This window comes from Motacilla alba, chromosome 3, assembly GCF_015832195.1.
Source record: "Motacilla alba alba isolate MOTALB_02 chromosome 3, Motacilla_alba_V1.0_pri, whole genome shotgun sequence".
NCBI lineage: Eukaryota > Metazoa > Chordata > Aves > Passeriformes > Motacillidae > Motacilla > Motacilla alba.
The window spans coordinates 82,245,585-82,257,325 of record NC_052018.1 but is presented as its reverse complement, the minus strand read 5'-3'; positions in this window follow the sequence as shown (position 1 = coordinate 82,257,325).

Genomic DNA, 11,741 nt, shown 5'->3' with positions numbered 1-11,741 from the left:
CCGTTTCATGAGGCCTAAATCCAAAGCCAAGTCCAAAACGCAGGCGGGCATACAATTGCATTGCGCCTTCACCGGGATGCCTCAAAGGGCTCCATTTGCTTTATTTCTTACATGGACAACAGGGGAAAAAAACCCTTCTGAAGCTCACTGTCACTCTTACAGATCCTGAAGAGGGCCATGAAATTGATAAGAGGACTGAAGCACCTCCCCAAAGAAGACAGGCTGAGAAAGTTGGGACTCTTCAGCTTGGAGATGTTTTATGGAGACTTCATAGCAACCTTCGACTACCAACAGGGAAGCCAGAGAGGGACTCTTCATCTGGAACTGTAGTGATAGAATAAGGAGTGTCAGGTACAAACTGAAATAAAGGAAATTTAGGTTAGATATTAGGAAGAGATTCTTTACTGTGAGCATGGTGAGACACTGGAACAGGTTGCCCCTGGAGGCTGTGGAAGCCCCAAACCTGGCAGAGTTGGATAAGGCTGGGAAGGCCTTGAGCAAGCCGGTCTAGTGGGAGGTGCCCCTGCCCATAGCAGAGGGTGTTGGGACTAGATGAGCTTTAAGGTCCATTCCAATCCCTTAACATTCCATGATTCTGTGATCTTATCTAGCTCATGTACCTCTATAAATAAATGGCTTATTTATAAATTGCAGCATTTGGATTGCTCTTTGGCAGCTCATTTTGCTGAATCACAGACATCCAGGAAACAGCTCCTGCCCTAAAAATCTTGCCGTCTGGCTTAACACAAAATACAATAAATAAGTAATGAGATTGTGCAGCTGCTTAGACAAATAGAATTTCTGTTTGACGTCTTCAGGAAATTTAAGCTTTTATATGTGTGTGTTATATAAATAAATATGTGCATGCACTTAACATTCAAATCTATTGTAAAGTCATAAATTCTTTCTTTTTCTTCTGTTTCCTGTTCACTTCTAAGGAAAACACTGATCCTGAGACTGCTGCCTGTAACAGTTATCACCTGATTTTTTGTCAAGTGAGATGTTTAATGGGCTGTACAGCACACAAGCTGACCCATTAGCTTTACTTACCCTGTACAAAAGGCAACTCAGATTCCTGAAGATTAACCACCTTCTCTTTGACGGGAATCAGGCAGAACACACAGGAGTGACCGCAGATTTTTTGTCCACGCTGCCACCTACCTGTGCCTGATTTGCTCTATGGAATAGGAATTTTCAGGCTTTGTAGACTCATTTAATCACTGATTTCTCTAGGAGTGTGTGTTAGTATTTTATGTTAGGGCTGTGATTGTCCAGTGAACAGCGGAACTGCAAGCCAGACTCATTTCACATGAGTCAGAGGCAACCCAAGATCATAATGAATTTCTGCCACTGTCAACCACAGCTGGATTCAAACCAGATGCTTACAGCTGAGAGGCTCTTTAGCCTGTTGTGGATCTTCCAAGCCACCTAGTCTCTAGTCTTTGCCTGCCCTGACCGAAGATTATCAAAAATAATATCTATAGCTTAAGGAAATTCTTCCTGGTTCACTAAAGTCTGGTGGGTAACTCTGCTCCCCTTTGTCTTGACCCCAATTACTAAACACTGATAGGGATCGGGAAGTAAGTGGTTGCATTATTTAACAAATGAAAGGTCAAAAGCGCTGCTGTTCAATAAGGTCAAAGGTTACCATCACTGTTATTAAACAGTTCGAAAGCAGTTTCTCCCATTCCTTGCCATCCCAGGCTGAAACAAGGAGCTGCTCAGCACTGGGCAGACAGGAAGGAAGACAGGCACCAGGCATCATTCAGCTGGCAGCTGGTTAGGTGGCATTTCTGAGACACCTGCTTCAGCAGGGGAAGGTCTTTAGTCAAGCAGCTCCCATCAGAAGACTGAGTTCTCCTGCCTTTGCACAGAACATGCACATACCTGTGTGCCAAACAGCTTCTGCTTCTCCCAGCTCCACACTTTACAGCTGGCATCCCTTTGGGGAAGAAAACAGTCTAAGGCTCCCTTCCACTCATCCCAGGCAAGGTAGCAAAGCTTACAGAACTGAAGATCTTGAAATACGTGTGAATTGCTGCTGTGTGCACGGTGGCTCCTGGATGCTTGCACACCTTTCACAAAACATTTGAAAACACTTTTAGTGATGTAGTGAAGTGAACTCATCTTCCTACATGTCCTTTAGTATACCTTGTCTCCAAAGAAAGAAAAAACAGCTATGTCACTTCTGTTTCTGCTGGTACAGATTAGTAAGGCTGTCCTCAAAATCCCCTTGCAGAACAACTATTGCACTGTCCTGGGCATCCACTGAGCTGACACTGATCACAAGGTATAGTGCCATACATCACCTGCTTTTTTGTGTGGTGGGGACAAATCTGCAGCTGGTTCTGATGCAGCAAAAAAAATGGATAAGCGTTATTCCTCCCAGGTGTGTTGAATATAAAATCTAATTTTCCTTCAAATCATCTCAAAAGTTCAGACTGTCTCTGATTTCATAAACAGTTCAGCTTTGAATCATTTTCCTGCTTGTAAGTCATTACTGCTAAGGATAGTAAAAGATAGTAAGCAAGAGAAGGAAGTAAGGGGTTTTTCTCAATAAGGAAGGAAAGATAATGGCTGCTTGTCAGAAGGGGAGGAGACTGTGGATGACAAACAGCTGAACAAACTTCAAGAACTGCAAAGTGAAGCCTTGAGCTATGCTGAGCATAAAAAGTAAGGAACTGGAGCCAAGTGACTGTTTAAGAGCAGCAGAAGGGATCAGGAGTGTCCCTGCCTGATATAGTGCAGACACTTTCCTCTCTCTTGGCGATTGTACTAAACATGGGAAAATGCTGGAAATACCTTGACTGCACACTGTTCAAAGGAAAAGGGTGTGGGTTTTTTGGCTTGCCCAGGACCAATGCCATTTTCTCCATTAGTGGGACCTGAGCTAGCTGTGTGCAGTCATGGGGAGACACAGAGAGGAGGGGGTGAAAATGCAGTGTGTGCCATGAGCTGGACTCCTCCACTTCTAGAATGCCTGCAGTAGCTCTCGGTAACAACTCAGCAAGAAATTTGGCTAGTAGGTCAGGATGGGAACAGCTGTGCTGAGATACAGAGAAAATTTGCAGGATGACTGTCACAATCCTTCCCTGGAGATTCTCTTTGGCATAATCCTGGGCAGGCAATATGCCCAAAAAAAGTGGTTATCCTGCCTTGCTCAGGAAAAGACAAGCACGAGAGCCAAAGAGCTTTGTCATTTTGTGACATGAAATTTTCTATGTCTTTAAAGTTTGTTTCATGCTTTTCATCACTCCCCTAATAGCATCTATCATACTGACTGCTCTTGGCACAGGGGGCAGGTAGAGTTTACTGGGGTAAGAAATACCAATGTCCTGATTACATCATCCTGCCCGGCATCATTCGAGTTGCTGTGATACTTCTAGCTGACAGCTGAGCACACATGTCTGTCTTGGTTGTTTTTCAGGTACCCAGAGGGGTGAGATGTAGCACTGTGACTTTGCACATACCGTGCTGCCAGTCGGACTGCTGACAGCCTGAGCAGGAAGGTGCTGTTGAGGAATCCTGGGAACAGCACAGGAAGAAATTGCTTATGTCGGTATAGTTCTGACTGTGGTTAGGCTTCAGGAGGATTTAATGCATTGGTGTAGGTGTTATCCACATTGGTATGTGTATTACCCAGCCCATCATTTTCGTGTCTTGGCACTAGGATTTAATATATTTACAAATAACTAATACAGGGTTTTTGAGACATCCTACAAGGACGGGCAGTGCATGGAAGATTGCTAAATTGTTTTGGCGATTCCCTGGAAGCAACCTGCTGATGACATTCCCTGGTTTTTATAAGTTCAATTTCTAGGACTGACACTCAACTCTACAAGCTGCAGTTGCTAAAGCAAAATGGTAGAAGAGCATGCCTTATAATGCAGGGACCTGACTGTTTCAGGCTTTTCAGAGCCATGACCAAGACTGCACATCACAGAGTGGAATCAGTCAGCAGCCAGCAGTAACCACAGTCTTGATGTAACAAGGTTTAATCAACTTGTCCTTTGAAGAGAGCTCAAAAAGTTTAAAGCTTTCAGGTGGCTCCAGGCAGAATCTCTCTGAAGTGCTTAAGCAAAAAAGCAATGAAGACTGGGGTGATGCCTGATGTATGTGGCAAGCTGATGATGGGATGGGTGTTTCTGGCCTAGCACCTGAGAGCCCAGAGCAGAAGTAAGGAAGTGCATGCAGGGGAGCTCTGGGATCAGAACATTTCATGGGGCAGGCCTCATTAACTAAAGATAAGGTTTCCAGAAAATAGTCTTCTTATAGTAGTCTTGGTTTTTATCCAGTCAGAGCTTATTCCTGTTGGAGACATCTGCAGGTCTCTCTTTGCTAGATAGCCAGAGATCACTGGCCTTTTATCAGTGTCACTTTCTATAGTAATTGCTGTTTTAAACAGGTTTTTTTTTTCCTCAGAAAATACCTCCCAATATGAAATTTCTACTCAGTCTAAGGCACCTGCTTATGTCTTTTAACCTTTAAAAATGTGCAGGAGCCTGAGACCAACTCAGGTGGAGCGTGCAGCTTCAGATAACTGTCTGTGTCATCCAAGCATCAAACATCCAGAGAGGAGTTTGCATCCCCATCTTTGGGGCAGTGACTCTTGCCAGCAAAGCTTAGCCATCTCCTCAGCAAGCCTTTTGCCTGTGTGGATTCATTCTTCCACCTGCTGCTGAATTACTTTGTTTCAAAAACCCAGCTGCATTGTGCTGACATTTATATGTGGTTTCTATTCCCAGTAATAGAGATGAGCCAGGTAAATTATATCAAAAAAAAAAGGGGAGGAAAAGAGGGTTCTTTGCACAGCATCTGCTGCAGAGGCTGTTCCTCCACATGCAGTGTGTGGCCCTCACCCAGGCAGCCTTGCAGCTGCACTAACAAAGGAGGGGTTTCCTCATTTTTACTGCAAGGCTGAAAAATATGTTCTGTCTAATTCAGGAGAAAATGTTACTCCTCTGAAATTTCCAGCTTTTCTTTCCTGCCTCAACTCAGCTCTGGGCAGAGAATGAGGAAATCTGAGATGACCCAGGAGAGAGAGCAGCAGAGACCTCTGCCTAAACTGTTTGAATAGATAATACCCTTTCCAAATGCTGGCACCTGGGAATCCTTTAATGACTTGGATGGTGCTTTGGGTAGACTGAATATCTCCTTTCAGAAACAGAGGCTTATTATTATTTATTTATCTGCCCTAAATCCTGCAAGCAGTTAGAAAGTAACCCTTTCTTGTGTTACATTCCTACCACTGTGCTGAATATCATGAGGCCGAAGTTTGTTCTCATTTACTCTGATTTAACTACAAGTGTAAATCTATGTTAGGGCAGATACTTTACATCAAATTTTCAAAGGGCAGAATTTGTCTCTATTCATTTAGTAATCTTAAACACACATTTCCCATTCACAAGGGAATTATATGTGAAAAATTCCAAATGTTAAATGGATATGTGCCTCCAACATAGCTATTATTGAAAAGCTAAGTAATAATTTGTAACTGAGAGGTTAGGGTTGTCACTGAAAGAAGTAATAGACCACCCTGTAAAAAGTATTTTGTCCTCTGCATTGGGAAATTGTTTCAACAACTGAACCTTTATTGACATTTGTTTATTTACAGAGCCCTGGTAGGAGTAATTTTTCCTTCTCGTCTGCATAGAGGCTTCTATTTGGTCTAAAGAGAGAATGCCATCTTTGGTGTCATGGGTATGACATGACACCAAAGACTCTTCTTAATAACCTGATCCATAGTCCTAATCCCCTAAAATTTATTTCTTACCTCCCTCCTTCTTGTCTAGAGTTGTTTGTCATTGTCTGCATCACTCCCAAAATCTGATCTACTCTATAAAATCATAATTTGTAGGCCCGAGCCACCTTTTATTCAGACTCCTGCCTTTCTTGGTTTCATTTATTTTCCAGTTCTTTGATCTTTAAACAGTTCATAGCAAAAACCAAAATATTAACAAGTAAATGCTGCAGCTTTGGAGGTTTTCTTTTACCTGAGCCCAGCTTACAACTGCAAGTGTGGAGATCACTCTGGGTTTGCTGGGCACCATGCAGAATGAATCCTCCTCCCAGCATGGCCTTTAGTCTAGATGGGATTACAAGTGGTGTCACAGTAATAAGTACCAGCTTGCTTTCCTGCAGTAACTGTTACATTTGCCTTTGCTTCTACCAGCCTCTACCTCAGAGTTTCCTGCAGCGGGGTGACCTTGTCCAGCAAGGTCTGGAGGTCATTGCAGATCTGAGCCAAGGAAGTTCCCTTATGACAATAAGAGAAACCACATGCCCAAGTCCCGCCTGTGAGTTCGTCAGTGCAGCAGCACAGCAGCATGCCCATGAAAGATGGTGTGGGTCTCTCACAGCCAGTTATTTGGGCTTCATAGCCAGCCACAGGGCAATTTCCTGCTTAAAACAACTTGTGAGGCGTAGAGGTGCATCTGAACTGTGAGGCCTGGGGCTGTTTTCCAGCTTGGAGGCCCAGATGTGCACTGCAGTCACGTGCTGCTTGTTTGTCAGGATGCAGCCCGGATGTGTAATTGTCTGCCCTGTCTTCTCTCTCCTCCCTACCATGCTTCCAGCTTTCCACTGGAAAGAAAACGGATTGAGGGCAGGAAGGTGGGTGGTATGGTGGACTCCTGGTTTAGACTGCTCCAGAATTTCACACAGTTCACCTCAGACTAATAACAGCACATTGCAAAGCTTGATCTGGCACAGTGGAATCACTGTGGGATGGGCTGTTGCCAGCTTCTGAGCACCTAAGACCTGCAGGCTGGGACTGTGATAGTGCTTTTGAACCAAATTTCCTTTCCCAGACAACCACCATGAGGTGTCCTCAAGCATTCTTTGTTTTACAGCTACCATTACCAGTAGGGATGAGCTAAGGTATAATTGTTTTATATTTGGGAGAGGGCTGTTAGGGTCAATTCTGACCAATCTGCCTACTTCTAGGACTTCAGTGGGTCTCTGTATGCAAGTGCTTAATCAGTTTTAAAATACAAAACCACCTGAAGTTTCCTTTTCTTTTGACCACAGCTTTATTTTTGCCCCTGTTAACCCAGAATCACATCCTTTCAGCTTGAGATCATTTGTCTTAGAAATTATGGGCCACAGCTCTATGGAGTTGGCTGAGGGAAGGTGAATGCTGCAGCCATTTTATAAGCATCATCTACTTGATGTAAAGAGAAATAGGATCTCAGGTATGCTGTTAGACCTGTGCATTGCTGAGTGGTTGGAAGAATAGTGCTGTGAAAAAAACCTGAAATCGGGAATAGGTTAAAATACAGGTTTAACCACAGCCAGAGGCTATTGGTTGAAGCCTAGGTCCAGCAGAAGTCAGTGTCAAAGCTTTCATTGATTTTGCTGGACCAGGATCTCATCTGGAGAGGGCAAATGTGGAGTCAATGGAACTGCAGCTGCAGAAAGAGCAGTAAAGCAGCTGTGGTCAATGTCTCATATGGAGAAACAAAATTACAAACCTGCAGTATGAACTGATGAGAAAGTTAAAAGTGATTTTGAGGTGTCTACTTGTTCTGAAGAGAAGCTGTAAGATAACATCATGAGAGATGATTAGAGCACAGCCTGGGCTCTGGCCACTGGGAGATCCTCTCTCCCAGAGAAAACTCACAGCTGTCTCACATTACTGACTAAAGCAGACTCCTAAGGGGAGAGATTCCTCACAAATTACTTGTGAGAGCACAACAGCATGGCTCAAACTCCCAGAAGACTTCTGGTTACAATTGTATAACAATACTAAAGTCCATTGAACTGATTGCTTAAGCCAGAAGTAACCTTGGCTGATGATGAGCTCCTTTGTATGTTGTAGAAATTCTACCTGGTAAATATTCACAGGCTTTGCACCCACCAGAGTAGCCCCCTGCTCCCTCAGTAGTAGGAACGTCCAGCAGTCATTCCTACCCTATAGGAAGTGGTTTGGAAGAAGGCAGAATGAAAGAAATCTCTTTTTGTTTAGTTTAAACAGCACCTCCTTGGGTACTCTGACCAATCATGAACAGTAAGTAACATTACTATTTCTCTTCCCCTCCACTGTTTTTAAGCAGAACATTTATGCTAGTGCTAATTCAACATGAGGGTAGCAAGGGAAACTTTTGTTTGTTTGTTTGTTTACTAACTTTTTAAAGTTCCTTTTAAAGTAATATTTTATAAGGATTTTTTCTTTGCAAGGTTATGGCTAGAAAAGATCTGGAGTGGATGCAAAATTATCTCTCAGGTACTGTGTTCAGAAACAGGTATGAATTGTGTTCTATGGGTAACTCGTTGACGTCTTTTATTGTTACAGTTGTTGGATCAAAAAATAGTGGAGGTAGTGGAGACAGCAGGCCTTTTGAGCAGCCTAGGAGCAGGCAAACAGCAAATGAGAATTTCACTGAACTGATTTTGTACAGCAAAAGCTTGGTACACAGTGCCCTCTTTGTTCCACAGAGAAGAGTGCATCACTCTGAAACTTGTTGCAAGAAATAAGCAAAATTCTAGCTAAGAACTATGTTGAAGGGATGCCAGCTGTTCAGCTTGGCCTCCTCCTTAATCTCTGTGTGTGTGGAAATACTGTGCAAGTCAGGGCTCCTCCAGGCCAAAGTGGAGACTGCAACAAATATTTGAGCTTAGACATTTGTGTCCCTGCAGGGACATCTATCAGACATGGACACACAAGCCTTTGCCAGCAGAAGAGGGGCTTTGACCCTCTGTAGGAGCACCACAACTGTGTTTGCTTCAAATGCTCTTTCTGTTGAAAGGCTCTTGGAGTTTGGAGCATGTGAGGGACTCAAATGCAAGGATCCAGTGAGATCCTCACATTGTTACATTCTCTGCCTCTGCTAGAGTTCAGCCAGGCTTGTCACAAGCTGAAAATGCCTCTCGTCTCCTAAATTTGGAGAGGGGATGGGTCTTTTCGGAGGGGTCTTTTCAACAAGAGAATGGGTCTTTTCAGAGAGCCCTCCTCGCTGAAAGAAACACAAAATGCAGACATACCAGAAGCTAAGAGTTTTCACAATCCAAGAAAACACAGTTTCTGAGTTAGAAACAAATCTGCATGGGAAGAATCTGAAAGTAGCCTGTTGCCCAGTGGTGTGGAAATTCGTGTGGTGGACAGACTGCACTCGGCATCTGTGGATGCAGCAGCTGCTGTGCCTGGCGCACACACAGGTGCTACTGAGGCCTCAGCTGCTCACAGTTCCAGGAACTGGAGGAAGAAGCAGCCAGAAGGAGCAAAGAAAACACAGATTGAATAATCAGGAAAAGAAGATAAACTGTGCTGAGTGGCAGCTGGTCTTTGGAAAACAGGCTGTGTAAATACCCCAAGGGCCTTGTGCATCATCCCTGGGAAGCTAGTCCCCAGAGAGGGACTCAGCTGGATCACCACACCACACCACTCCACACTGGAGGTATGTTTACTTCTGTACAGTCTTCAGTGTTTCCTGTGAGAACATTCCCCTGCTCATAATCAGTATCTGCTGACCTTTCAACAAGCAGTGTTTCCCTTCTCTGTCTATACACATCTGTCTGTGCTAGAAAAAGCCTCCAAATAAATTATTTACTGCTCATCTTCTTCTGAAGGCAAAGGTGCAGTCCAGGCCCACTTTTTACAGTGTTGAGGGGAGAGACAGCGATCAAATAACAGGATTGTGCATTTTGTCTTCAGTGCATAGGTGGCATACAGTGTACTTTCTCTACCTGTGTATAATGGAAGCAATTTGTAGGGAAAACTTGCCTGGAATAATTTTCTGCATTGTATATACTGACAGTTCTACTGATACTTCTGCAGTGGTAGGGATGGATGGCTTTTAGAAGAAGAATGCATCTTGCCAGCAGTGTTTCAGTGCAGGCTGTTAATGTTGCCTCTGGCTGTAATTGTGCAAACCATCCTTCAATGAATATTTGACAAAAGGTATCACCACTTTGTGCTTCTGTTAACCCATAGGTCCATTTTGTATCTGCTATGTCCCTTTCTTTTTCTCTTCATCCTTTGCTGTGTTTCTCTCTTCTCTCTCTGTCCTTCCCATGGCTCTCCAGAAATGTGCTTTGTAATGTTTGTTCCCTTCAATTCATTTGTACTGGTGGGCTTGCCAGGCCTGGAGGCACACAGAAGTTTTGGCACTGGCTTTGATGTGAACTTCAGTGATCTTGGCAAAAGAACTGACCCCAGCCTGGAGCTGTGGCTTTCCTTATAGGGCTCTGCAGAGCCCCCACAGAGCAGGGGTGACCAAAGGAGAGGGACAGCTGAAATGATTTGCTATCAAACAGTTTCTTTGTCTAAGCTGAGGTTTGGACCAGAAGAGCAGTGCTGACAAAGCAGCACTTAGGTGCCCTCTGGCCCTGCTTGGGGCTGCAGCTGTTGTAGCAGTGAGACATTCAGTCCTGCACCATCCAAACCCTTGGTCTCTCTTCCACTGTCCCCAGGCTGTGTTTTTTCTTCCATGCTTTTGGTACTTGTTGTCACCCAACACCTGGCACAGCAAAGGAGCTTTCTGGCAGAAAACTTTCCATGACTGACTTATTCTAGGTAATTAATAAATGAGAAACTCTGCCACACCAATGGCCTGCCAAGCATATGGCAGTGTTATAGATACACTGTGCTTGATGCCTCACACAGACAACATCCCTCCTCTAAGAAATTGTCAGCTTGATTTAGAAGTGAAAAATGGGAGGGAGAAGAAAAGAGATGTGCTCCATGGCAGAGACCTGCCCTCTCCCTAGAGCACTACCTGGAGTGTTTTATTTCTTACAGGGGAAAGCAGCTGGGGATTAGCTGTCGTCTTTACTCCGCAGGCAAGCAGCAGGTAGTAGGAACACACCAGGGAGTGGAAAAGTAGTGTAAAGAATTAACTTGCACATTCATAAAAGCTGAAAGGAATTAAACACATGGTGACTCCTGGAATTTACTTGTGAACTTACTGTTCCACTCCTTAGTCCTCTATCTGAGATCCGTACAGCGTCAGTTAAGGATCTGCGTCATCCATTTGTTTATTGGCTGTTCATGGTGCCCACAGACTCCAAATGAGAACAGACAATTATTTGCATTTACTGCCAAACTAGGGAACTTGGGCTGTGTATCAAAATCTAATTGTTCTAGGAATACAAACAAACAGAAAACACAGAAGCACAGAAAAAAAGAGCAAAATTTCTTTCAGTCTAAGAAGATTTTAAAAAAAGACCTGGAGAGAAGAAAGCATTATCACTTCCTTTTCATGTATGGGAACTAGAGCATTAAGAGATCAAATAACTTGCTCAAAGTCGTAGAGAGGGTGGGTCAGGAAATGAACCCAATCCATCACTAGCCTTTGCTTGCAATCCCATCTCTTCTTTAAATAAGGGCTCTGCTCCACCTGTGCAGGGAATGTGGCCATATAGCTACCAGGCAATAGTCTGAATGGGAGCATAAAACTCCCGGTTTAGGATGTAGGTTAAATTGTAGTTTTTGTAATGGGTAAGAACTAATGCTGCTAATGACTGGCTACTCAATTCCATAGATCCATGAGAAGGACTCAGATTATACTCACTTGCATCTGTGACTTACCTAAATCTGACAATCTACCGAATGTGCAATCACCTAAATACCAATGGCAGTGTTTTAGGACAGAAAAGTGGGGGGAACTAAAGACTTGGAACAAAAATCTTTGAGCTACCTATTTTTTAATGAAGACTGTCTTGAATATCCTCGTGAAGAAAGCTTGTCTGGAAGTTGCTGAGGGATGGAAAAGACAGCTTGTTTTTCCAGAAGCTGAAGTGGC